The following is a 26,344-nucleotide window of genomic DNA, read 5'->3' as shown; positions in this document are numbered from 1 at the left end:
ATTTCTCATATAAGACAACAAGTAAAAAATAAGGAAATAGTGCTATAATTTACATTTATATTATTTTTTCTGTGTATCCAAATATATCATACACAAATTGAAATGTGAACCATGGATTGGAAGATGTGTGCAGCACATAAAGCTGAGAAAGATTAATAACCAGAATATATAATGAAGTTTAAAACTAATGATTTTAAAAATCCACTTTTTAAAAATGGTGAAAGATGCAATTTAGAGCAACAGAAATCTGAAATGTCAATAAAGATAGAAAAAAGTACTCAAGCTGAATAGAAATGGGAAAAATTAAAGCCACAATGGGGATTCATTCTCAAGCACATCACACTGGCAAATTTTTAAAGGTCTGGTAATATAGAGTTTTGGTGATGATATGACCAAAAGAATTCTCAATTTTGTCATTAAAAGTGGAAGCTGGTCCAGCTACTTGTTGGAGCTCTTCTGCAATCTGATATGTTAGCAAAAGTACATTTTTACCATCTTGGAAGCAAATGTGGAGGGCCCTAGAGGCTGGTTCATTTCCCCTTTTTGTTGCAAAGAGAACAAGTTCAAATGGAACTGGTTACCCTACCCAGAGACAGGAAGGCCTCCTCTGTGTAACACCAGTGTTCCTGGAAGGTGAGGTTCTTTGTCTGGATGATGACCTTGGTCCTCTGCGTGTTTGCCCTGTAGTGTAGTTCCTGTACCTGGGGATCCCTTGAAATATCCTCGTTACTCAGTTAAAATAACTGTTTGCTCCCCTCATTAGGCTAATCTGATTACCTCACTGATGTGGCAGAAACTGAGTCTTGGTAGGGTATATCTCCTAACAACTGGCCCACTTGTTTCTCAACAGGACATCTAAAGAATTTGGCATTTTCTGCTCACCAGGTATAATTAACATGATACTATCAATATATTAGACCAGCATAAACTTTTCTGGAATGTCTGGACAATTAAGGCTTTTTTGTACTATATTGTGGTTGAGAACAGAAGAATTAACATAGCCTTTAGGCAAGAAAATTAGTAAGTACTGCTGCCTTGATGAGGAATAAAAAGAATACAATCACCATATCGATAGCCACATAGCAGGTTCCAAAGAATTTATTAACCTCTTCTAGAAAACATACTGCATTCTGTATAGCAGGTATGCTTGAGGTTACCACCAGGTTAAAGTTACAATAATCTATAATCATCTGCCATTATCCATCTGGTTTTTGTAGAACTCATACATCAGCAACCCTATAATTTTTAGGTTTTTTGAATATGTCTTAACTCTTTACCATTCCTCTTTGGCCATGGCTATTGCTTCTAATTAACTTGACCAGGGAAAGCCATTTCAAGATGACTTCCAGTTGGCCTTCCTTATCATGATAGTTTTCATTCCATATAGTAAGAAATCAAAATGATTTCTGTGAGTTGGTATGTTTCCTGGGTACACAGTTAAGGAAAGGAGTAATGACTACATAATGAGATCAGACTCAGTCATCCCACCATGAGATGAATGTGAGCTAGAATAGCACTTTTCATTTTGTGTCCATGTGACTGCATTCTGAAGGTGGACTATGATGACATTTGGGACCCCTAGTATCAGTACCAGGTAAGATCTTCCAACCAACATTTCTTAAATATCTATGTCTTACTTTTTTCCTGATGCATAATTACTTTGGTAAAATACCAAAGTCCTATTGAGAAAGCTTGAGAAAGCAGCTAATGTAAAACTTATGTTGGCATTGCAGAGTCTTTCCCGAAGAGGGTCTGGTTTCCATTTAATTGGTGGTCTGGGAATAATCCTCGAAACTGGGAAAGGAATCATGAGTTCCTTTTATGGCCACCAACAGCATCCTCCATCTAACTGATCTATATTTCAAGCAATACTTCATTGGCTGCCTTTCTTGCCCATAGGAAACCAATAGTCTATTAGTTACTCTGATAGATTCCTATAGGTCAGGACTTTGGTAGCCATTTCAGCCTTGTTGCACACACTGGAATTACACCCAACTTGTCTTTGACAAGGTGAGGTACAATCACCCGACCTCATCTTTAACAGAATCTTATTTACATTCATGTTAATAAGCAGTTTCATGACTTTATCTCCTATTATCCAATCTGGGCTCTAGTGGACAGCTACCACTGCCTTTTCGGCAATTCTAGTGTACCTCGCATTATCACATTCCTCATCACTTTAGTGAAGACAGTGTCTCCAAAATAAATCTTATGTTTGTCCATATCAATCACGTCCATATCTCTGAGTCTTCTGATCACTTCCCCAATTCTTTGCCAAGGATGTGCCAGCATATCCACCCAGTTTACTATAAGCCATTATCATCCCCAGGATTCAAAGTTTCATTCCTGGCATCCTTGCCCAAGAATTAAATCCTGACTCATAAATCCTTCCATATAAATTCACTCTCTCCTACGCTGCCCTTTATTTGCACACATCTCCCTTCAACATGTTTAAGAAGCAACTCACTGACATGCCCTCCTGGTCCATTCTGGTAAATATTAGCAATGTTTCATAGGCCTTTTGGTGAATAACCCATTTCCTTTCAGTTCATCTTTTGGGTCATGGGACCCAAGGAAAATCTTGAAGAGGACAAACATCAGTTTACAAGGCATCTACCTCAGATGTGGTCTTTGCATGGTCTGCAAATATCAGGAGGCTAGTCTACCCAAGAAAAGGGAAAGAGGGTACTTGTTTGAACCTAAGGGCTTACATGATTATGTGGACTCAAAGTTCTCCAGCACATCCTACCAAAAGTCCCCATATCGAGACTCCCTCTGTTTACCCATAGTCCTTCTGATTTTGCCATGGTTACGGTCAACTTTTGAGCCTGCTTTCAGCATAGTCTCACCTCCAGGTGTAGGAAATGATGGTTCCTTTAAATGCTGAGATGGAGGCTTTTTGGCTTTCATAGTTAGGTCTGAGTTGATAGTTGGATGACCTAACCTATTCTTCCCTATATCAAGGCTTCTAAGAGAGTAGCCCAAAGCTACCAACTCCACAATCTCTCTAATTACCATTGCCTTATGTATTTTAGTTGCCAGAGGTATCACAGAAGCCAGTGTTTCCCCTTGAGCTGTGCCTCATTCCAGTTCTCTGCAGATGAAAGTCTTAGTAATTACAAAGTTGTAGCATTCAGTCACCACATTTGTTTTTTACAACAACGAAGTATTTGTTTACCACCCAGTAGGCAAGAAATTACATTGTAGAATCCCATCTTGAGGATTTGCCTTCCAGAACCACTTCTGGCCATAGCTGTTTTAGTTTGGGTTCTCTCCAAAATGCAAAACTTAGAATAAGGATTGGGGTGTATGTGTTTTAATGGAGAAACAATACCAAGAAGTACTGTGAAGGAAGGGATGTAAACTTGAGACAGAGAAAGGAGCCAACCTGATACAGAGTGGATCTGTGACTAAATAACCAATGTGGGCAACTGGTTCCAATTCCTTTAGGGACCCTCTGAGAAACTGTAAAGAACATGCCCCAGAATGGCTGATGCTTATTGGTTGATGGTCATGTGTCTGCCAAGCCCACCCACCGCCCCCCCCCCCATCCTGCCTCCTCCCAACTTTGGCTTTTGGAGATACAGGAGAGGGGGTGTCTGCATCCAGAGAACACTCTCACACTGAGACAGCAGTCAACAAACAAGCTCCCAGGGAGGATGGGGGATATGGGCAGGACACCAATAGTATCTTCAGTCCTTTTTCAACAATACAGTGTTCAGGAGAGATCAGAGGAGGTCCCTATCTCTGAGTCATTAAAATGGAAAACTATGTGTTATGTGCAAAAGCAATTTATTGAATTTTACATTGGATTAGCATTTCAAGGTAATTAATTATCAGACTACAGTGGTTCATACAGGAAACACAAATTAGATAACCAGCATCCCTTAAATTGAAGAGAAATGATGGGTTTTCAAGTAATCAATTACTTAACAGTTTATTCCTTCATAGCTTTGTAGTATCTCTAAAAACAGTTGATTCTGATAATAATAATTATGAAAGTCTATGCTGCTAGATACCAGATATTCAGGTTCCATATATTTAAGCATAATGACTATGCATGCATGTGCTAAAATTTAATAGCCCCACAAATATATTGTTCTTGTTTTAATGATTTAAGCTTAGAAATAATTAATATTTCTTCTGATTAATTATACCATATATTTTAGATTCTGGGTATACAACAGTATACAAAATAATTATGTTTTAGTCAAACAATTAAGGAGGAAATACTTAGTGAACACCTACTATGTAAAAACTTGAGTATTAAATACTCAAAAAAATCAACTATCCTGACAAGGAATATATATTCTATATTTGTGAATGATCTTGGAGAGCTAAGTCCATAAAAAGTAACAAAGAATATACATCAAAATTTTAAAAATCACATGAACAATTTTGATATGACAATTTCACTTGACAATATGAACATTATAAAGTACAGTAGACCACTTATGAATCACAATTACTCAGATATATTTATGGTAGAAATTTTAAAGGATTATATAGCCTAACTTGAACACTCTAAAATTTCATTTGAAGAATAAAATCAGGTATACAAATTAATAATGTATTTACTGAATGCATCCATATGCTCAGAATAACTCTATTGTAGTTTGTTTTGACAATATTTCACAATATCTTAATTTTTGTTCTCATTTTAAACACTATGACTCATGTTGTATATTTTAAATTATGTATATTATTTTTAATTTTTCTTAAAAATATATTATTGACTCCATGATAGGTCTGGATTCAAATCTAGAATTCAGTTAGAACTTTCGACTCCTTTATGTATTAAATATATTTATTTTAAATTTTACATGTTGATGGTGCCTGAAATTAAATATTTATAATCTCATGTATGCATGTGCGCATGTGTGTGTGTGTGTGTGTGTATGTGTGTGTGTGTGTGTGTGTGTGTGTGTGTGTGTGTGTAGGGAAGATTTGGGCCCAATGTAACTTTTTTTCTACAAGTTTAAATATTTCACTTAATATCTTAATACCTACTTTTACAAGCTAGTACAAATGTGATTCATAATAATGACTGGATTCTCAGGGAAATATATTTATTACGTTCTTATACTGTGCTAATGTAAGAAATGTATCATTTTTTGTAAAATATTCCCAAAAAGTAGTGGAAAGAAAAAGTTTTACCATATGGAGAAGAGTTTACTCATCCAAATCGGTCCTTTTGAATTTTGGCTAACTGAAGACTTTATAAACTACAATGCTTAATACAATAAACAAATCCTATAAATTTTTTCAAAAAGTTAATGTTTGTGATACTATTATATTTTATGTTACCAGGAAATATATAAAAATATTTTAAAATTAATTTCAATACATGTGCATAGTAAAAAAAAGTCTTCAAATTACCATTAGTAAAATCGATTCTGAAAAAAAGAACTTTGTTTCTTCATAATGAATTATGAAAGAAAGTCGTATGCGTTATAAGCTGCTTAGCCATCTTTTCTGCATGGTAAATATTCTTCAAGTATGAAGATTAGTGTATCTGTGCCCGCATCACGCCATTAGTCTTATTTCTGCCTTGTAAAGATCTCATTCTGTAGGGATTTGACTAATGAAGTTTCAGAGACAATAATGGCTTCCTCAGAGCAGAGACTGCCAATTCAACCATATTGTGCTGAACTGTAGAGAACTGTGCCAAATTGTGTGTGTCTACTTCAGAAACAAGCTGTTCATTAAAAAGAAAAAGAAAAAAATGGTAAGCAGCAAAATACATTTTCAATGTAACTATGGGTCCTGGCACACTGTAAAGATTGGATTTCTTTTCCCACAGTATCAAAACAGTCAACAAAACTGTTTCTTTCTGAGGATGAACAAGGTTAATAAGCAGACTTTAGTATCAGCTTTATTATCCACTTACACAGAGAAAAAATAACATTTTCAAAGAGATTTTGCAGTTTGTAGCAGGGCCTTAATGTTCACACTCCTTCATTTATTCCCAAACGAAATACTTATTGTAGTGCCACTTTATGCCAGGCGCTGTGCTGAGTTCTGTACCTACCTGTAGTTCTCATTTTCTTGAAAAATAGTTTGTAACGTTTTACAGGGATTTTTTTTCCAAATCAAAGCTAATATATTATAAGTCAGAGTCTGTAATATCTTATGTTAAATTATTACGCTTCCTCAGACTTACTTCCCCTTTGCTCTACTATCATGTTCTCCCATTTTGTTACTATTTTATATCTAGTACATTAGTTATATACATTTTAATTCCTCAATAACAAGTTTTTATTAACAACTTAACAATGATGAGTTTAGGGATATTTTTTTAAGTTTATTTATTTATTTTAAGAGAGAGAGAAAACATACACGTGAGCAGAGCAGGGGCAGAGAGAGAGGGAGAGGGAGAATCCCAGGCAGGCTCCATGCTGTCAGCACAGAGCCCGATGCTGGGCTCAATCCCCAGACCCTGGGATCATGGCCTGAACCAGAAACCAGGAGTCAGACGCTCAACTGACTGAGCCACCCAGGCTCCCTGGGACATTTCTTATTCATCTCAATCTCCCCTGCTTCAAATACAGTTGCCAGCAGGTAATAGGACAGTGTCAATTTAGGATAATTTAAATCTACATCTATATATAACTTGTTTTAAGGCTCACTTAAAATTATTTTATACTTTACCTCCTGATTCTTCCCCATGTAACATTTTCTTATTCAGTGGGACTATTTCACTAGTTAATTTATAATTTTAAATATACCAAGATGAGTATTTGTAGCTTTTAAAAATTGAGGGACAATTTTGCCAGGTAATTAGAGATGGCAGCTGTTTATTCTCTAAATTCTTTTCTTGTTAGGCTTGCAACGTAAAGTAATTATACAGAGAAATCTGAGGCCATCTTGATTATTTTTTTTCTCGTTTTGAGTTATCAGTTTTCTTATATTTATTTAAAATATAGGTATGTGGCAGCACCCTCTGTCCATTGTTCTTGTCCCCATGCTTTAATAAAATTACCTTTTTGCACTATATATATATATATATATATATATACACACACACACACACATATAACATTGATATCATCAAAACCAATTGTGCTTAGTTTTTGCCATACTTTCATATTACTTCCATCATTAATTGTTTCTATTCCAGTTGTTCAGGTAATGATCTCAGGTTCATGAGATTGAGCCCTGCATTGGGCTCGTCTTGAGAGCACCGAGCCTACTTGGGATTCTCTCCTACTCACTCTCTCTCTCTCTCTCTCTCTCTCTCTCTCTCTGCTTGCACTCTCTCTCTCTTTCAAATAAATAAACATTAAAAGAAAGAGTCAGATGTCTAATGACTGAGCCACCCAGGTTCTCTTATACTTCATACAGAGAATTTGGGGTCACTGATAGAATAATTTTAGTAATTTGAAGAGTGGGGCTAGATAGCTAAAACTCGTAAGTCTCCTCAGGGGAACATTATTTGCCACACTGCCACTTTTTAATTTCTTTTTTTTGTTTAAACTAACAGCCAAGACAGCATAGCATAGTGAGGAGCTCAAATAGACTTGATGTGAAGCCAGGCTCTGCCAGCTAGTAGTGTAGGACTTTACGAAATTTTCTTACCTGTCTCTGCTTACATTTCTTCACCTATAAAATGAAGATAAACATAAGATTATATCATAGCATTGAGGTAAGAATTGAGTTAATATAAATTCAAAGTGCTTAGAACAGTCTGCAAGAAAAAGTGTTCCTATTTGCCATTAGCTATTATTATTACCATTATTATATGTACTATCAGAAAGAAGTAAATGTTTTCTTGTATCCTGTGTTTTTTTTCTTTCTATTGGCAAGTTCAAGATCACATCCCTGTCTGGTTCATTTTAGGGTTAAGCTCTTTATCACACCAGGAATTTGGTGAGCATACCCACTATATATGACCCCAGAGATTGTCCAGGGCTTTTGCCTAATACTTCTGATTTTAGAAACTACTATTAGGTAACTCAAATACAGCTCTTCTCCTAGTCTTTACTATCTACCTCTCCCTTTGACTTTAGCCCTATAAATTGATTTATGCCAGTGTTACCTGTCTGGGTTCTTCAAAAAACATTTTAACATTTATTTATTTTTGAGAGACAGACAGATCATCAGTGGGAGAGGAGTGGACAGAGAGGAAGGCACAGAATCCAAAGGAGGCTCCAGGCTCTGAGCTGTCAACAGAGAGGCTGACATGGGGCTTGAACCCATAAACCATGAGATCATGACTGGGGCAGAAATGAGATCATGACCTGGGCCGAAGTCGAATGCCTAACCGACTGAGCCACCCAGGCGCCGCTTCTGTGGGTTCTTCCAAACTCACTTGCTGGCAATGCTGTATATTTTTCTTGAGAAGCAACACACCAGGGCTTTCATTGGTGCAGAATATAAGAGGAATTTCTCACTTATTGACATGGAGACAGATGACATTTTTATAGCATAAAGCTTTTTGTATTTGTCTTTTCATATTATGTGTAATGTCAATGGATATGAGGGAGGTGGCAATTGGCAGAGTAATCAGATATGTTCTTCCCATGGCCTTTTTGCCCAGAAGTATGAACAAACAAAACAATATGTAAGTTGATATTTCTAACACAGAGAAGCAGGATATCTTGTTGTATTATTTTCCAAAAGAATATTGTGTTCTCAAGCTCATAAGTTTAGTTATCCATCCATTTGATAAGAATTTACCCCGTATCTACTCTAAACCATTGATTAAAAAGGATAAATAGACATGTTCTCTCCCCCTAAAGGAGCTTAATGCAATCAGGGAGAGAAGGAAACTACATAAGCCAATATTCAGAAGCAAGATAATCACAGATTAAAATAAAGACTGTGGAAGAAATAAAAATAGATGCTGCAATAGAAAGTAAAAAGAGCCTTAACCAAAGTGATTATGGGGTTCTCCATGAGCTTCAGGAATGAGAAAATGGTGTGATATAGAAGTAGGGGGCAGGGGGTTGACAGGTGGAGGTAGTGAGCTCATTTGGAGAATTGTAGCCCATAGCATGGAGTTTGAACAATGCAGCATTTTGATAACTATAGAGAGGAATTTTAAGCCTGCTTTATTTATTTATTTATTTATTTATTTATTTATTTATTTACCTATTTTTGGATTTTTTGAACAGATCACTCTTGCTAGTAGCTACTGTGCAGAGAAATATTAAAGTACTGAGGTGGGGGTGTCAGAAAGGGGACAGAAGCAGTTACACTATTTAGTTGTTTACTAAACAGGGCAGCCCTAGAAGAGTAACAGGTATAAAAGCAATTTTTATCAGGTAACTAAACGCATTTTCCTTGAGAATATGTAAAACTTGGCTTCTATTTTTGCATCAAGCAAACATGCCCCACCAAAATAACAATTTAAATGATTGTCTTTGTCAGAAATTGATGATACTGTTCATATTTTATTACCTTCTTTTCCCTGTTTTCTTTTTCTTTCCTAATTTGTTTCCTCTTAATTTTCTTTTAATAAGTAGGCATAATTTGGACAGAGAAGCAAGCAGAACCCCATTTTCCTTTTGTACAAAATTCATCAATTATATTAATGATTATACTAGAAATCAATAGATTCAAAGGAAGGAGAGCCATTGGTGCTCATCAAGTGTTCTTTTACCTATTGTTATGCTTTTTCAATTTTAAGTAAAAATATCTTTAAATAGTTCTTTATAGAAGAACACAAATTAATTACCCAGAGGAAATCAATACAACTTGATGTGGCACCTGAGTTTTTGGAATCTGCCGATTTCTAGTATTGTGGAAAACACGAATGGTTAAAATTAAGACACCTATTGTTGTTGTATTTCTCATATTTACACCACAGAAGTTCACTTCATTTTCTTCTCCTTTATGCTGAAAAAATAATGGATAGAGGTTGTTTTTTTTAATTTTTGAAAGAGAAGCCTGAAATTCTGGAATGTGTAATAAATAGTAACAGTTAAAATAAATCTGTGCTTAGATCTTCTGAAAATAAACTATGCATCATAGAGCATTTTTGGTGACTTTGCCTGATTTTTTTTTTCTTTTTTGGGAATAACATCTACATTTTCTAATTCTACTCTGCACCCTTGCATTCTCCAGAGTGACATTTTTCTTAAAGAATGAATCTGATGGCATTCCTCCCTTGTTTTAATCCTGCAGTAATTTACCATTGCAATGAAAATAAATTGCAAAGCCCATTATAAGAGTCATTCTCACCTGCCTTCACCACCCTTCTCAATAACCATGGTCCAGAAGTAGTGGTTCACTCCCTGCCTATTTCTTGGACACTTTCAACTCTGATCCAGGTTCTTTGTTGACTGGGCTCTTTCACCTACTACAAGTTCAAAAATTTTACATTGACAGCTTTCATGAGCCTGGCTGCTCCAGAAAGTGGGCCAAGCTTTCAGATGTACCTAAGGGCCAGCATCTGGTATTAGACTATTCATCTAATATTAACAGTCCTGTGTATTAGCATTCTTCTTATCGTGCTGATGTGTTCATTCAAATCTCTGAAATGTGTCTTCTCAGAAAGAATTTCCATAACCACCCAGGATAAAGCATGCTGTACCTTCAATGTTCAAACTATTTTAGTGCCTTGCTTTATTGCCTTCACTGCACTTATTAATATTTGAATTTATATTTTTTCTGTTTACTTTTAAATGTGCTTATTTTCTGTCCTATAACAAGGCAAACAAGTATAGAGCTTTGGTCTGCCTGGCACACCTCAATATTGGACATTGGGCCCAGCAAGTAGTGTGCACTTAATAAATATTATAGAGAGGTGAAGGAAGGAAAGAAAGAATAATTAGATTCATAATCAAAACATAAAATTAGAATTAGGCAGTGTTTTTAAATGCCATCTACATCAGATTGTGCCAACTATAACCAGTGGGCAAATCAAGATTGCAGTCTGATTTTGTATGGCTTTGAGAGCCAAGAAGATTTTGTACCATTTAAAAGGCTGTAAAATAAACAAGAATATATGACAGATTGCATGCGGCTTGCAAAGCACAGTCTATTTACTCTCTGGTCCTTTATGGAATAAGTTTGCCAGTGCTGTTCTAGATTAAGTCCTCACTGATGCAGGTATTCTCTGAATGGATTTGGATTACTTTCTGCTTCAATTTCCTCCCATGAAAGGATAGGGAATTGGATTAATAGATTTGTTAATTTCCTTTCATTTTGGAGTTTTGGTAATCCTTCTGAAAGGTGAATGGTGACAGCATAGATAACCACAGCTACACAAATCCTATGTTCCTTAGTCTCCTGGCTGATAGGGGAATGAATAGAGAAAGTGAGTAAGAGTGAGTACATGTGAGAATTTAAAATGATGATTGCGTGAAGTAAGGCATCACTACAAAGAAGTTGAAGCAATGTAGTCACTGTCTTGTACTTCAAGGGATCTATTGCAGCAAAAGCCTACCCAAGTTAAAATACAAATCTCTTTTCTTCAATCCTTGACATGTATATCCAGTTGTTAACATATACATAGGATATAATGAAAAGGGTCAATGATTAATTAGAATAACATTTTCATACAGATGACATGCAGGGATCTGTCCCCAGTCTGTTTGGGTTCAAATACTGGCTCCACCGTTTACTAGATATGTGTCTCTGAGCACACTTAACCTCTCTGTATCTCCATTTGTAAAAATCTATAAAGTAGTGATAATAAAGTTCCTACCATAGACAAGTGTAAGGAAAGCTAAATGTGTTAATATTTTAAAAATTTATTTATTTAAATTCAAGCTAGCTAACATACAGTGTAGTATTGGCTTCAGGAACCCAGTGATTCATCTCTTACATATAACACCCAGTGCTCATCCCAACAAGTGCCCTCCGTAATGCCCATCACCCATTTATTTTTAACATGCTTAGAATATAATACATGTAGTATGTAGTACAAATCTTGGCTAAATAAAATCATTGCAGACTAACTTTATTATCATCTCCCTTAGGCAATAAAATTGTATGACAAATAATGCTGAGCTACAATCAGACTTTCTTATATTTCTGAAACATAACATGCCTAATGAGGTTACATAAGAATTAACCTTATGTCGCATTCCACAGTTATGTCATTGTGTGAGATGACGTATTTGTTTTAAAATTATTTTATCATTGTTAGAAAGGAAAGTTCTGCCTTTTCATTCCCATAAATTTCAAAATAAAAATGTAATTTCACTTTCAAAACGATTTTAATTTTACACATCAAATTAAAAGAGCACACAATTGTTTCCTAACCAGGTGGTCACAATTGTTCTTTAAACATTTTAGCCACAGGAAAACACAATAGAGAGCAGATCTAGAATATCTTTTCAAGGGAGAACATTTATAATATGACAAATAATAATATACTTCAAATGTTGTTTCTTCTTCTTTGTTGTCTTTGCTATTAGGGCTATTGTTCCCGTTTAAAAAAAAAACAATAATAAAATCTTGGAACAGAGACTTGACCCAGCAGCAGAACAATCCACATTAGACTCACTTCCTGTAAGAGTTTGTCTATTAAATACCATCTATAGTCTGATGATACCAAATTTTATCTCTGCAACTTGAACACCCCATTTCACATGCAGTCCTGTGTATCTAACTCACTCCACCCTAGATGTACAAAGCTTCTTATTCTTTAGGACTTCTGGCACACTGAGGCCTCAAGGCCTTGGCACTTGTCCTTTCCTTCACTTTTATTTCATTATTTTTTTAAACATTTATTCATTTTTGAGAGACAGAGGCAGAGCATGAGTGGGAGAGGGGCAGAGAGAGAGACGCAGAAACCGAAGCAGGCTCCAGGCTCTGAACTGTCAGCACAGAGACTAACGTGGGGCCTGAACTCAAGAACCACGAGATCATAACCTGAGCCAGTCAGATGCTTAACTGACTAAGCCACCCAGGCTCCCCTTCCTTCCTTTTAATTACAAGACTCATTTTTTTTTTCATGTCCTTAAGATGCTCACTCAAAGATTCTTCTCTGTGAGGTATTTCTAACCCCTTTTAAAAGTAACACACCACACACAAACACACAAACGCCTGTTTGTTTCCATGCCACCCATTACTCTTTGATAAACTATCTATTGTATTTACTTAGTTGATATTGTATGAATCACTGTATTAGTATATAAGGACTGTGAAGGCAGTGTGTTTTAGTTGGTGTTTTTATTGTTGTTGTATTGTTAGTGTTGTTATTGATTTTTTCTCCTTCTTTGCTTATTTTCCTGTCATAAATTAGATACTTAATAAATACACAATCAATTAATGAATAGCCAATTAAAAGAAGACTTGTACATTTATTCCACACAGATTCACTCTCTCTTACTATATGGTAGTCCCGAGGTGTGGAGAGGTTAGAAAATAGGTCTTACTTTGTTTGTACTGACACGATTGCAAATGGCCTTCTGTTGTACGGTTCTTCAACCTCTCTTTATTGTTTCCTTTTTTCTGTTTACTTTCATTCATTGACACTTTTTTTCCAAATGGTCTTCTGGAATGAGTTAAGTAAATATCTTTTTCTATTGTGAAAGGCCTCAGGATGATGGGGAATCAAAAACTTTGTTACTTGGATGTTATGGGTGGTGAAAGAAAAGTATGCTTCATTTTTATGTAGTTCTAGGTGAATAGTTAATTTATGAGTGATCAGAGATTGCTAGAAGCTCAGAGTACGTTGTTAAAAACTAATTGTAACCCAGGAGGCTCAGGTACAAAAATTTGAAATGCGCAGAGATTACAGAGGGCTTCAAATTCATTGGGGTGACACAGGTAGCATCTGTCTCCTTACCACAGAATGAGGTTTCAACCCTGCTGGCCAACTAGAGTGCTTGTCATTCTCATGAGATGTCTAAGCTGTTCCCCCAGAAATGTGGAACCATCAGAATAAAAAGAATGATCATGGTAAGTTAAAATAGAAAATAAATTAAGGCAGGAACTAAAATCTAAATAAAACTGTTGAAGATAAAAATATAACATCTGAAATTCACATTCCAAAACTAGAAAGATTTTATATAGTTTTATATAGTTGCAGCCATGGTCCTCAATGACCCAATTGTGGCAGGAAAAGAAGGACAAAGCTCAGAGACAAGATTATAAAATGCATTCCTTAATTATCTGTTGATTAAACTTGAAGACCTTTATGGAGTGACCTAGGTAGCAACATTTTGTGCACAGAAATTTAGATTGCTGCAGTTGCCAGATACAAGATTTTAAAATGTGAGGGATTTTTAAATCCCTGATCGTCAAATTATATACATACAGATTTGGAACACCATTTATCTAAGCAAACTCACTATATAAATCTCAAACTTGAAAATACTGTTACCATCATTTAATGTAATGGTCCCCTCTTATCTTTGCTCTTTCTCACATACATATGAGATATATTGTTGTATATTTTATATATTTATACATTATATGTTATATATTTTTCTATATTTTGTATACATATATGTACATGTATATGCATACACAAAGAAAGAGTGATAAATAGAAGCCCCACCTTATCCACGGTTTCACTTTCTGAGGTTTCAGCTGCCTGCAGTCAGCTGCAATGCCTGATCACCCTTCTGACACAATGTCAGAGGTCAATAGCAGCCGAACCCTATGTCACAGTGCCTACATCATTCACCTCACTTTATCTCACCACATAGCATCTTATCATCATATATCATCACAGAGAGAAGTATGAGTAAAGTACTGTAAGGTATTTAGAGAAAGAGACCACGTTCATATAACTTGTATTAAAGAGTATTGCTGTAATTGTTCTATTTTATTGTTAGTTATCGTTATTCATCTCCTGCTGTGCCTAATTTATAAACTAACCTTTATCATAGGTAGGTATGTGTAGGGAAAAGCATAGTATATATAGGATTCAGTACTACTTACAGTTTCAGGCATCCGATGGGAGTCTTGGAACATATTCCATGTGGTTAAGGGGGTGCAACTGTAGAAATGATAGTGATAAATAGTGAGTATATATATATATTCACTATCACAACCAGGGTCTTTCTTTGGTGAAAGTCTTCATGGCCCTATTATAAAAACAATGCTTCTATTAATAGTCAAATAAGTACTCCTGGGGAGAGAAAAGCACAGTAGAATTCCAGCTTCTATTTCCGCCTCTCACTAGGGGCAGGAACTGCTATTAACTGACTATCTATTACATATTAAGTCTGTAACTAGTATATCTTGTATATAGTGAATGATAATATATACCATTCTATCAACCACAGTCCAGTCAAGAAAACGTTTGAGGAGCACCTGGGTGGCTCATTTGGTTAAGCATCCAACTCTTGGTTTCAGCTGAGGTCATGAGGCTCGTGGGTTTGAGGCCCACATCAGGCTTTGTGCTGGCAGCAGGGAACTTCTGCCCCTTCCCTGCTCACTCACTCGCTCTCTGTCTCTCTCTGTCTTTGTCTCTCTCTCTTAAATTAAATAAACATAAGAAAAAAGAAAGAAAACATTTGAAACACTAGTTATTTTAAGAGACAGATTATTGTGAGAAAATGTTTAAACTGGTCATAGAAAACAAACGAAATGAGAACACTGAGTTAACACGGTAACTTTAAGAAGCAAATAGCGCCCTAGAGATTGGGAGAAGAAAGCGAAGAGGTGGGTGTATCAGAACCTAGAAGTGGGGAGGAGACGTTCTGGGGATCTGAGGCTAATACCTCTGAGGGGATAGCATTATCCAGCGTGGGCTGAGGATGCTATGAAAGCTAGAAATTAGAATTAATGAAAAGGTGAGGATATAGTGCCTAGGCGGTGCTGACAGGTATGGCAAACAAACAGGAAGGGGTGTTTCTTCCCTCTTCAATCTCTCAGTCTATTTTCCCCTTTTGGTAGAACACCACAAGGAGTAATGAATGGGAACTGCGGTTTCTGTAGTCACTGTTGCAGTAATGCAACATGGAGAATAGAAGGCTGGATTGGAAGAGAGGGGCAATAGCTTAATAATTGCTGTATTGATAAAGTATGCAATTATAACTTGCAGGTGTTTAAAGACTCAGTTATGTTATTTCTCCAGTAATGGCTACCATAAATGTTCTATCAATACTCCCACCTTTACTATGCGGACCTAACTTCCTTAATGGTAATGGCATAGCAGTCCAATTCTATGTAATTTAGATACTTAGAGTTATTGAAACATATTTTTAGACCTCACAACTTCACCTTTTTTGCTTCATATTTTCAATTTCACATCTTGTTCAAAGTTTTCCTCTCTCAGATCCAATCCCCTACCAGTGCAAGCTAAACTAATGGCCCGAGCAGCCTGGAGTTTAATGGGAGCCCAAATCTGCTCTTTCATCTGCCCCCTCATCTTCCCGTGCTTGCCATTCAGGTTCTGAGGGTGAATCTATTAGGGGGAAACAAATGTCATACCCTTTTATGGCTCTCTGTTATAAATCTGGTGTCTTCTCCTTGGTTACTCATAATTACTTTTCTAGTTCATTTTCTATTTTTTCAGTTAGGAGATCCTGCTGATAAAAGCTGAATTCTGACTAGTCTGAGCAGGGAATGTTCTTCCATTTACAGTTCCAGTATATTTCTGGCTGTCCCCAGTGGAAGTGCCATGTCAAATTAAGCAAGTGCCCTTTTGCCCTCTGCTGGTTTCGTCCCTAACAAACCTATGTTCTTTATGGCCTGCAGACCTGAACTTTATGGACAAGAGATGGCAAGTATCTGTGACTCTTTGGAATTGAGTTTTGGTGAATGTCCTTGTCTTCTCTCCATTATCCCACCCGCCAAGCCTCACCCATGGTTTTGTCCATTTCTGGTAGCCACTGAACATTAGAATAAACATTAGAATATGTAAGACATCTCCAAGACTTTCTCTTGATGTTTCTCTCCTTTGGGTAAAGAAAGGAAAAGGGAGGGTTTCTTTTTATGAACCGTGCCCAACTCAAAGGCCATAACTGGCCTTCTTCCATTTTTACACTTACATTCATTCATCCAGGTGGCAAAAGAAATGGTGGTAAAGCTGTTTCAGTTGAAATTGTACCTCTGAGATTGCCCTTGGGACTTTAGCTAGTTCTAACAGACGGTATAGTTCCTTAGGTTTATAGCACTGGACACTTTACACTTTTTGTTCTCAGTTACGGGACTTGTATCCAATCCTAGGAACTCCACCCAGTGCACTTCTGTATACATGAACTCTTTTATTCACCACAACCATGCATGAAGTGCTATTATTATTCCGTTCTAAAGAGGAGAAAACTGATGGTCAGTTCTGCAACTGGTAAATTATATAGATTTAAGACAAATTCAAGTCTAATCAAACCTAAGCTCTTTTCACTTTTGGTATATTCGGGAACACTGGCCCAGCCTTCAGAACATCTATGGAACACATATTTGACCAGTTTGGAAAGGGATATAAATGAAATTATTCCTACAGTGTGGAATTCCTAGGGGTTAACAGAAATGGTAAGGAGCAGGATGTCAGTCAATAGTCACTTAACAAAATGAGGAATATCTAACAAAAATTTCCATTTTTTTAAGATTTATATATTTGAACTGGTTAGTGAATCTTTTGGTGCCCATGTTCTTTACTTATAAATGGGAAAAATAATGGTTTTTCCTTCATAATATTACTGTGAGGAATTAATCTGTTATACATAAAGTCTTTTGAAAGCTGCAGGGCACAGAATAAGCACTCAAATAATGGGGTTATTATTATTATCATCACTCCATTTATACCAGAAAATGTACACTGCCCAAGCATGCAGATGGAGGCAGAGAATTCTTGACTCACTTCAAATACATTGGCATTATCTCCCAAAATATCTCACATTCTGTGAGCTGGGAAACGTGTCGTCTCTCTATTTAGACATAATGGTGGAAGTATATAGGAGCTTATTCACTTCAATCATTTTGGGATCTGTATATATTCCTTCTGTTCTGTTGGAAACTTTGGGTCAGTTTTAGGGACACTGCTTTCATCCATTTTTGTCACCTTGTTTGGTATAAATTTGGGTTGCCATGCTCCTCTTTCACAGCTACTATCTCCACAATTTTAGCCCTTGCTTTCAAAGAAATTTTTGCAAGACTGCCAGTTGGAATAAGTAATTAACACTTCAGCTCAGCTCTGAAAGGGGAAAACAACTGTGGCATACAAACTCCTGCCAAAGTCAGTTCTCTCACCCAGAAAATGCCTGAAATACTCATCAGGGTACTTTCAATTTCACTAAAGGAGAAAAGAAAAAAGGCAACATGATCAAAATGGAAGTTCACCAGCTTATCCCTATCAACTTTCGGACCAAAAGGAAACAACAACAACAACAAAACACAAAAAACAAAAAACACCAACCCACAAAAAAATAAGGTAAGGAAAGGAGTGAGCTGTAGCATGTATCGACATGGAGACATCTCACTGATACAATATTGAGTGAGAAATATCAAGTTACAAAAGCATATAGACAATATAATAAAATTCATTTCAAGGATTAAAAACACCCAAAAACATACTGTGTGTTGTTTTCTGATAAATCTGTAACAAAATGTGAAAACTTCTATGGAATGGATGTATACCAAATTCCAGACTATAGTTGCCTTTTGTACAGTGGCAGTGGAGGAGGAGGGACAAGGCGAATTGGGAGAAATACACAGGGAACTTCGATTTAAACTTTCCTTCTGAACCTGGGTTGTGAGTTTATAATTCTTACATTATTTCTATGATATGAATATATATGATCTATTTCAAACTAAAAGTCAGGGCCACTCTCATTCAATACACTTCATAAAAAGTGACTCTGGAGGAAAGGATGTTACAGTGTGAGGCAGCCTGTGTCTGAAAACTTGAGTGATATTCAAAAGAACACTAGGGATTTTTCTGTTAACGTGGACCCTTGCTGTGAGAATAACCAGTTACATTTCTGCCACACTTCTTTTTTCACTGCCATCACTGTCTTTTCTAGGACCTCAGTGGAGTAGTGATATGGAGCTAGTTCTTACCTATGAGTCTGTTTTGTGATCTAATTACATTTGAATGATTATATCAAACAATAATATTAAGCATATATGCTTGTAATGATTCAGCGGTGTACCCTGAGTTGCCATGTCATAATCTTCTCTACTAAAAATGCATTGCTTTGCAATACTAGTACTCACTCTTTCTACAGAAAAGTCAACCATCCACAAGACATCAGAAGACTTTTTGTGGCTTTTCTGATTGGTTTTAGTGGGTAGGTAGGATCTAGCACTCCTATACCCAAATAAACTGTGAAATGTCCAGTTAATTTAATTTTTTAAGCAGTCAGATAAGTTTTAATAAATATTTACAGTTTTGTAAGCCACATCTATATCAAAATAGGACAATTTTATTTTATTAGCTCAGAAATTTGCAAATTATATTGCATTGTTAGCAATTTTATTTTTTTTTTAATTTTTAAATGTTTATTTTTAAGGGAGAGACAGTGTGAGTGGGGTAAGGGCAGAGAGAAACAGAGACAAGACACAGAATCCAAAGTAGGCTTCAGGTCTAAGCTGTCAGCACAGAGTCCTACATGGAGCTCAAACTTGCAAACTGTTAGATCATGACCTGAACCGAAGTCAGATGCTCAACTGACTGAGCCAACCAGGCGCCCCACGTTGTTAGTAATTTTGTTAAGGAGTTGTAGGAGTTCTTCATATATTCAAGATGTAATCCTTTGTCAGGTGTGTTAAAATATTTTTTTTACCAGTCCCTGACTATCCAGATTATTTTTTACAGCAGTTTGGTGAGCAGGAATTTAAAACTTTTGTGATGGAAAAATGAAATATTTGCCTCTTTAAGTCACAAATATATTCTATGTTTTCTTTTAGAACGCTTACAGTTTTGACTTTTAACTTCAGTGTCTGTGTATTGGGTGTTAGGTCTTCAATTTGAATTAGTTTTCATGTTTTGTGTGAGTTAAATGTCAAGGTTTGTTTTGCTTTCTTTTTTATATGGATATTCAGCAATTCAAACACCATTTGTCAAAGAAAATTTTCTTTCTCCACTGGGTTGCTTAACACCCTTAAAAATTATTTGATAATTATATAGGTAGGTGGGCCTGTTTTTTAATTGTCTACTCTGTTCTATTGACTTATTTGTCTATCTTTTGACTAAACCACACTGTCTTGTTCACTGTAGCTTAATAGCAAAACTTTAAGTCAGAAAGAGAGATTCTTCCTATTTTGTTTTCCTTTGTCATTATTATTTTGGTTTTCCTAGAACTTTTCATTTCCCTTTACGTTTTAGAATCATTTTGGCATTATTCACAAAACAACAAAAAAAAAGTGTGCTGTGATTTTAGGATTGCATTGAATCTATGCTTCATTTTGTGGATACTTACAATGTTAATAATTTTGAGTCTTTTAATCGATGAATGCAGTATATTTCTTGTTTATTTAGGACTTTAAAATTTTACCTTGCCCTTATTTTATAGCATTTATTTTTTTCTTAATTTTTAATGTTTATTCATTTTTGATAGAGAGAGACAGAGTGTGAGTGGGGTGAGTGGCAGAGAGAAAGGGAGACATAGAATCTGAAGCAGGCTCCAAGCTCTGAACCATCAGCACAGAGCCTGACGTGGGGCTTGAACCCATGAACTGTGAGATCATGACCTCTGTTGAAGTCAGGTGTTTAATTGACTGAACCACCCAGGCACCCAATAGCTTTTAATGTAAAGATCTTGGACAACTTTCATAAAATATAATCCCAAGTATCTATGTCTGTGGATGCTTTTTGAAAAGGTATTCTTTAAATTTCATTTTCCAAATTTTTATTCCTACCATACAGTTATATAATTTATTTTGAGTTCTGCAACATTATTAAACTGACTTATTAAATCTAGTAGGTCTTCTTTTCCTTCTAGCAATTTTAGAATTTCCTGACTGGATAATTGTGTCATCTGAGAATAATGAAAATTTTATGTTTCTTTCTCTTAAATCATTATGTCTTTTATTTCTTTGTGTGTGTGTGTCTAGTAAATTTGAAAATATGGATGACTCAATAATGACCCTTGTCTCTTTACAATTGATCTCCCTGGGCAATCTTATCCATTTTTATGGTTCCAACTTCAATGTATATCTCTAATTCAAACCACTATTTTGAGATTTATACACATACTTCTGACCTCTTATCACTAATTACAATCTGTACATTTCTTAGCCTTCTCTATTCCATCATCCTAACTGAATTTACTTTTATCTCCCCAAGAACTAAATGCATTTCTTTCCCTAGGTATTTAGGTCAATGTCATGACCAAGAACTCTAAAATGGTTTCTTGAAATCAATTTTAATTTCATAGCTTACTAACACCATCACCCCTCCCACAGACATACTCTCACTCAGAGGCAGACACAAAACTGTTTAGCAAACCCTTTTTGGCTTACCTCTTGATAATCTTCTATTCTTTCCTTGCTATTCTCCATGCTACTCGTGTAACTCCTGTGCTTATTTCCATTTGCATGGACTATTGATGACCAGTGGATTTGTCTCCTCATCCAGCCTCCACATTAGAAAGGTTATGAATGCTGACTTTAAAATACAAATCTGCACATGTCATTTTGTTTCCAATAAACCTAAAGGAACCCCATTTATGTGTAGATTAAAATTCAAATTTTTAAATCTCCATATATATTTATACAGAGGTAATAGAGAAATTGAGAAGGCAAACTTAAAAGTTCCTGTTGATTTTAATGTCACTTAGAATAGTGCACCGGATCTTCTTTTGTGCCTCCAGATCACTCTCCACCATCTTCCACCTCACTCTATGCACTAGAAGCAAACTATTATGGTCGATAGACTCTTTGGTTCTTCAGTTTCCTTTTGGGTTTGATAGATGAGTAGCACTTTTATGAAATAAGTGGAAGGATGGAGGGAGAGTTTGTGTTATTCATTCCCCAGATTTATCCCTAGGCCTTACTGTGGGCCTCACTGGATGGTGTCATGCTTACCCCTACTGGACTCAGGGTATGACACTGTCTCTATTTACACCTTATCTTCAACTTTAAATAGTCTCTTTATTGAATGCTCTTCAAATTGTTCAATTTGGGTGTGCCATCTGTTTCCTGATTATGACACACACAAAGGTAAAGAAATGACTTGAAGATTATTTTTTTTAGCATAAATAAAATACTAGTTTGTCCTTGTGTAAAGGCAAGGAAAATTAATAGTGTCAGGTATTTTTCAGGGTGGATGATGCTTCATCCCCAAAATCTGCTACCTTCCCAAATTCATTTCATCTCACTTCCTCATTTCTACCTCACACTCCAACCATTTCACATGAAAGGTAACCATACTTTTTGTGGGCATAGTAGTTTATCCATAAGGTTCTGTGTCACCTTTTCATTTCCTGGTAACCTATATAAAGTCTGCATAAATGGCACACTGGCTTACTGACACTGGCCATATTTATGTTTCTTTTTAAGCCACAATGAATTCAACAGAACTCTTCTACTACTATTTTCCCATTATTCAGGCTTTCAAGTCAATTTTTCAAACTAGGTGAGATATTTCATTTGGGAAAAGACAACAAACATTATCTTGACGTTTGTATAATCATTACTTAATAAAACTCAACCTATAACAGATATTAAATAAATATGCATATATTCATGTAATACAGTTTAGAAATATTTTGTGGGCCCTGACTCATGAAACTGGCTATCGATATCGAACAACTTGACAAGTAAATTCAGATGTTTCTACCTACTTAGTTGAGTATAGATAGACTTAATGAAACACATACATAAAACTGAAAAAGTGCTAAACCTCTGAATTTTACATTAAATAAGAAAGACTTAAGGGACATTTTAGGGCAATACATTATGGTGTTGATGAATTGTAAGATAGTGCATTTCCATAAAAGTTAGAAATGCATCAATACCCAAGAATAATATAAGGATTCAAAATGGTACAAGTGGCAAGGATGAAAAGTGAGATCAGATTCCTGACTGATTGTGTTCATTGAAGCTGTCATGGCACTCCAGCACTTGGGACACATGCCAACTTAGTTCATTTTATTCAGTATCCTTAAATTACTTCTAAAGTTTAGTCAAACACTCTTGTGCTTGAATTGGTAGCTAACACTTTAATAGCTTATATGTCTCATGAGCCACATCAGGGCCTACTTTTCCAATGAAGTTAACAGAATAATGTAGAGTAATTAAATAAAAATAATTGCATATATGAGATTTTATGGAAATCATAATATTTGAGGAGAGAGAGAAGCTTTGCATTTATGGAACAAAATCCTATTATACAATCCTATATGTTTTTTTTGTTGTTGTTGTTGTTTGGTTTTAATGTTGTTGCTATTCAGGTGAAGTAACTTCAGTTAATAAAACTACATTTGAGTAAACACAATCCTTTTTCATCACTGACCTACGTAAATCTATGACCACAAGAGATATATAAATGTTAATTAAGATTGCAAAATAATACACAAACTTCCTGAAAGATAGAGATAAAATCCTTCAGAAACCATTTTGGATAACATAGTTATTAATCACATTATGGTCAGAGATACATAGATGCATGACTTTCAAAGTTGAAAATGATTGTAGAGGGCATCTATTTCATGATGCAAATTATCCTTCGCTAATATCTAAGAAAAGCAGGCACCTGAGCTTAATTTAAACAGTTCTGGTGACAGAGAAATTATTAGCCCATTTTAACCCAGCCAATTGTTAAGAGTCCTTCCTTACATTTGTCTTCTTATAAATTATACTCACTTTTTCAATTGATTATACAACAAATCTAATTTTTCGGTTGCATAACAAACCTTCAAATATTTAAAGATAGATATCTCCTTCTAAATTATCCAGTGAAAGAGTCTGAGTTCATATAAACGTATATCATTGTTTGAGATGTATCATCATTCTGACCACCATTCTAGAGACTTACTTAGTTTGTCAATAATCTTATAAAAAATGTGACACAAGGATCACATGTTTCATGCTCAGTGTTTCATGACCAATTCAGTCATGACTTATATGAAAAAATGAAATTAACAACTAGGTGTTTACCAGCTCAACATTTTAGTCTGGTTATTGTAGTCAATGTAATTATTCATTAGTGTATCTGTTAGAGTTGAAGGGAGAGAAACCACAGAGTTATTTGAACAAGGAAAAGTTTAATATAAAGAATGATTAACAAGAAATGGAAATAAGGAGTTATTGGCTAGTGAAAAGTAGAGAGAAATAAAGAGAATTCTGAAGAATATGGGAGCAGAGATATAAGATGTGGCCACTTATACCTGGGGCTGGGCTGGAACACTCAAAGAAAAGTCTACCCACCATGCCCCAGGTTTTTGATCTACACTGACAGAACTTGCAGGAAATCTACCCTCTAGATGCCAGAGAAAGCCATTCATGGGGATGTGTTTCACTGCTGGCACTTTACTATAAAACCGCCCAAAGGAGAGTGTCAGGGGAATCTGTTTTTGCTGACCCCCCTGTACTAGAAGGCCTGCATGTGGGAGAAGCCATGGAACTTGCACACTGAAGGAAGCAGGCTTTGGAGAAACTGCCTGTTCTGCCTGAACCCAGCACCTGAGAAATCATGCTTGCTGCGGCTGTTGAACTTTGAACAAGGCATTCACTCCTCAGGAGCCTCGTGCTGGAGAAACTGTGCATATTTCAGCAGTCTATGTTGAAGGACTACTGTCCACTTCAGAAGCCTGGAGCTGGGAACGCCAAATAGCTGGGAAAGCGAACTGCAGTGCAGGAGCCAGGCACTAGAAAGATCTCCAGCTGAAGAAGCCTATGGAGGCGAGCACGCTGGAACCAGAAAAGATGGTCCTGCAACGTTGCTACAGCATCCTCTTCTGAAAAAGCTTAATAACATGCCAGATGAGAAAAGCTGCTCAGCCTCACTTTTGCAGAATAAGCAATCAAATCTAGATTTGGAGCTGAGTGGTAATAAATTGATAACTATCACTGGTAAACAATATAATTTTGTGATCTTTTCAAATGGTTTTCTGCCTTGGGTTGGCTTTTTTATACTTCTAATGTTTCTTTGAACAAACTGAAATGATTATTCCTACACTTAACCAAAGGTATTTGTAAACTTAAGAAAAATATGACAATCATAATTGACAAAATAGATATAAAATTATGTTTAACTTTAGATATATTTGCATACATATATATGTATAGAATATTATATGTAAGTTAATAATCCTTAAATAATATTTAAATTGTGAGCTATTGTTTGGAGAATTTAAATCATCAGTCAGTATTTGAAATGTTAATTTGTTCATTGATTTTCAGAATTATAACTGGTATCTTGATTATAAAAATAAAATTTTAGGGGCACCTGGGTGGCTCAGTCGATTAAGCAGCTGGCTCTTGATTTTGTCTCAGGTCATGATCTCGCGGTTGGAGGGATCAAGCCCCAAGTCGGGCTCTGTGCTGGCAGTGCGGAGCCTGCTTGGGGTTCTCCCTCTCTCTCTCTCTCTGCCCCTTTCCAGCTCATGTGTGCTCTCGTGCCTTTTCCTTCTCAAAATAAATAAATAAACATTTATAAAAATAATTTAAAAAATAAATAAATAAAAATAAAATTTTATTCATCATTTTATTTCCAAAGCCTAAGTCATCACTCACTATAAAATTAATCATAAACTAATGAACAAGTGAGTGAATGAATAAATATATGAATATTGAAGACTGAAAAAGAAGGTCTACCTTCTTATTTATTCAATAAAAAGAAACATTTTTTTCTGTCTTTATTTGTATCTTTTCTCTTACTATCTACCTTCTGACTCTCTGCCTTTCTCTTTCATTCCATGTCTCTGAGTTTGCGTCAATGTGTGTTTATTATATAGGTGCATATATAATACATACATATATACATATATAATCACAGTAAAAATATAAAGAAAACTAAATACTTTATTTTACTTACATTAAATAGAACAAGTATATTAATTTCTAAATATAATTTTATTGTTTTATATTTGTATGTGTATTTAAAATACAACCGTATATTAAATATCAGTCTAAAAATAACCTGTTTTCTTCTTTCTCAGAAGTTTAGATATTCTATTGAAAACACCATTCTCCAATGGCAAGAGAATATATTTATATGTGATGTATTAAAATGATTTTAAATGTTTTTGGGTTTTCAAACTAACTCTCTTGCCCACTGGAGATTTGATACAACTTCCTATGCTATCTCCCACTTTGAGAATGACTATTATAATGAGCAACTATCTTAATCTGTTTGGGCTGCTGTACAATTCCACAGACTGGGTGGCTTATAAATAACAGAAATTAATTTCTCCCAGTTGTGGGGACTAAGAAGTCCAAGATCAAGGTATTGGCAAATTGTTGTCTGGTAAGGACTCACCTCTTGGTTCATAGCCCCCTTGTTGTGCCCTTACATGGTAGAAAGTAGAAAGACCAGAGAACTCTGGTCTCT

General features: G+C 35.7%; 2 long non-coding RNA genes across 4 annotated transcripts in view; one reads left to right on the top strand and one right to left on the bottom strand.

Moving 5' to 3' along the window:
- Nucleotides 1–923, top strand: part of LOC125174593 (uncharacterized) — a 123,818-nt gene extending 122,895 nt beyond the window's left edge. The window contains exon 5 of the long non-coding RNA XR_007155463.1: nt 851–923. This is a non-coding gene — a long non-coding RNA (uncharacterized LOC125174593). The remainder of the gene's footprint in view (nt 1–850) is intronic.
- A 2,862-nt stretch (nt 924–3,785) lies between these two features.
- The window catches only part of LOC125174581 (uncharacterized), a 90,711-nt gene continuing 68,152 nt past the window's right edge, over nt 3,786–26,344 (bottom strand). For 2 of the 3 annotated variants that reach the window (XR_007155457.1, XR_007155456.1), the window contains 3 exons: nt 14,845–14,902; nt 7,579–7,602; nt 3,786–5,698 (listed from right to left, as the gene is read on the bottom strand). This is a non-coding gene — a long non-coding RNA (uncharacterized LOC125174581). Of the gene's footprint in view, nt 5,699–7,578; nt 7,603–14,844; nt 14,991–26,344 lie in introns of all 3 variants that reach the window. The other variant, XR_007155459.1, reaches the window with a different exon arrangement.

This window comes from Prionailurus viverrinus, chromosome A1 (assembly GCF_022837055.1).
Source record: "Prionailurus viverrinus isolate Anna chromosome A1, UM_Priviv_1.0, whole genome shotgun sequence".
Lineage (NCBI taxonomy): Eukaryota > Metazoa > Chordata > Mammalia > Carnivora > Felidae > Prionailurus > Prionailurus viverrinus.
The sequence above is the reverse complement of the archived record's forward strand: the minus strand, read 5'-3'. Positions and strand labels throughout refer to the sequence as shown.